Source organism: Myotis davidii, unplaced genomic scaffold, assembly GCF_000327345.1.
Source record: "Myotis davidii unplaced genomic scaffold, ASM32734v1 scaffold2522, whole genome shotgun sequence".
NCBI classification, from domain to species: Eukaryota; Metazoa; Chordata; class Mammalia; order Chiroptera; family Vespertilionidae; genus Myotis; species Myotis davidii.
In genome coordinates, this window is record NW_006292795.1 from 27,411 (window position 1) to 30,167 (window position 2,757).

The following is a 2,757-nucleotide window of genomic DNA, read 5'->3' on the forward strand; positions in this document are numbered from 1 at the left end:
CCTAGAGTGTGTTTTTCTAGTGTAAAGGTGTGAGGGAAGCAGGTCCTCTCCTGCATGGCTGGTGAGGATGGTAAAACAGTCTAAACCCTACAGTAGAGAGGACAGCACTGTCCTGCAAAAGTACATATGCATTTTCTCATTCATTGTCAATCTTCCATTTTAATATTTATCCTTAAACTACACTGACAAAAATATAGAAAAATGACACGTAAGGCTATTTATTGCATCATTATTTGTAATTGCAAAAGATCAAAAACCTAAAATAGTCTATAGTAGGGACTGGTTGAATTACCTAAGATATATTCACAGAGTGAGGGACTATTCAACTGTGAAAAGGAATGTGTCTCTCTATACAACCATGGAGAGGTCTCCAGGCTACATCATTAAGTGGAAAAAAGAAAATAATGGATAGTTTGCCTCCCATTTCTCTAATAAGGAGGAATATGCACTACATATATAAAATAAAACACATATCTTTTTCGTATATATCAAAGGCAATGGCAGGATACTCTGAAAACTAAACCAACAAAAAAATACGTTCATGGGGATGGGAGAAGCAGGATAGAGGGAACAAATAGGGAAGCTGGAAAGTGGATTTCTTGGTTACACTAAGATTTCATATATTTGATCTTGAAACCATGTAGGTAGTTTACATAATTATACAAGGAAAATTATTTTTCAAAATATTAAAACAATAGCAAATGGCAAATAAATCTAATTGTATATTGTGGGGTTTGTGAGCCATGTAAGAAATTGGTCCAAGAAATAATTTCACTTAAAAAAGCAATAATTTCATTGTCCATTTTTAGTAGTATTAATTTAAATTTTTTAAAAATAACCTGAAAAAATATAAAATTTGTTTCAAAAAATCCTATTCTTGTGTGTGTGTGCAGTTTTGAAGTCCATTGAAAAGGCATAGAGATAATAATGAGCCCAGTGACAATGACTACCCTTAGGACCTAGAGTGTGGTTTTCAAATGCCATTTCCTATAAAAGTTAGGGTTTTATAAATAAACTACTGATTTTATGAATAGGCAGAAAATGCTTCAGTTGAGCCATCACTCTCTTGTCAACAAGAAAGCCAGGATGCTCTCAAAAATCACTGGGATCTTATGGAAAGGACTTAAGAGCCAACCTCAAGAGAATGCAACTGGACATTGATGGGGCAATGTGAGCATCGATAATTACACCAATGAATCAAAATATACCAGATATCTTAAAAAACTGAGTTCATAACAAGGCCCTCTGTTTAAATAGTCAATAACTCCCTTGGAATTGTGCTAGGAAAGCATCTTCTTATTATGAACATTGACAAATAAAGGGAAAGAATCAAACATTTATCTTGTCTTCTCATGTAAATGAGAGAATGGTTGGAGGGAACTTTCTTTTTATAGGACTTTTCCATCTAATAAATTAGGAAAGAATGATAGAATTTGATGTCATCACTTCCGACCTTTAATGAAATTTAGGCCATCATTAATGTTGATTAATGTCAAAGAAAGATAGACAACCAAACATTATGTACCTTCTGAGGGAAGTTTGTAGCTGAACCTATGATGTATTCCCACCAAATAGTCAGAGTCCCATCAAGCCTCTACTTAAATATAACTTAACACAAAACACTGGAACTAGAAGAGCAGGTGAAATGACACCATGGGAATGCTTATCAACACAATGTAAACTACCCGGTTCCTTTGGAAAAAAAGACTTTCCCCTTCTTACACAGAGAAATTCTCCAGAAAGAAACAGGGAAGGTGAGAAAGCTATATATTAAATTAAACATAATAGAAAACAAACAATTGCAACTTATGAATCTTAATTGGACCCAATTTCAAACAATTTTTAAAATTATGACACAATCAGGGAATCTGAAGGCAAGTGGGAACTTTGTAAAAAATTCTATTTGCTTTTTGAAGTCAGATTGTGTCTATATTTTTATTTATTTATTTTTTAAATATATTTTATTTTATTGATTTTTTACAGAGAGGAAAGGAGAGAGATAGAGACAGAGTTAGAAACATCGATCAGCTGCCTCCTGCACATCTCCCACTGGGGATGTGCCCGCAACCCAGGTACATGCCCTTGACCGGAATATGTGCCCGCAACCCAGGTACAGGCCCTTGACCGGAATCAAACCTGGGACCTTTCAGTCCGCAGGCCGACGCTCTATCCACTGAGCCAAACCGGTTTCGGCTGTGTCTATATTTTTAAATGGCTTCAAATATTTACTGATAAAATGAAACAATGGTATTTGCTTCAAAGTAATGTGGGGTGCCTAGGGAGTGGTGAGTATAGAGATGAAACAAGATTGGCATCACTTAATAATTGTGGAAGCTTGGTCGTACATGGAAGTCCCTTGTATTGTTCATTTATCTTTGAGTTAAATTTACATTTTTCAACTCTAAAAAATTTGATAATTTGATATGTGTGTAATACAATCACTGATGACACTACCAACCACACTGATAATTTTTTGTACATTATCTCACCTACTCCCCCATAATAACCTGCAAAAAGCTAATTTTATTATTTTAACTTTTTAAATAAAGACATTGATGTGGCTTGAAAATGTTGAGACACTTGCCCAAGGTCACAGTGCTAACAGGTATTGAGCAGAGCAGGCATCAAATTTAAAGTCTGTCTGAATACCACCTTCCTCCTAACCACTGCACACAACAGCCTCCTCTCAGTGTCTTCTCAGACCCAGGATTCTAAAATTACATTGAATCAGAGCTAGATCAAGAGAGGGCAGGGAAG

General features: G+C 35.4%; 1 protein-coding gene across 1 annotated transcript in view; it reads right to left on the bottom strand.

Moving 5' to 3' along the window:
- Positions 1 to 2,757, bottom strand: part of LOC102752959 (GTPase IMAP family member 7) — a 10,199-nt gene that overhangs the window by 7,028 nt on the left and 414 nt on the right. The window lies entirely within an intron of this gene.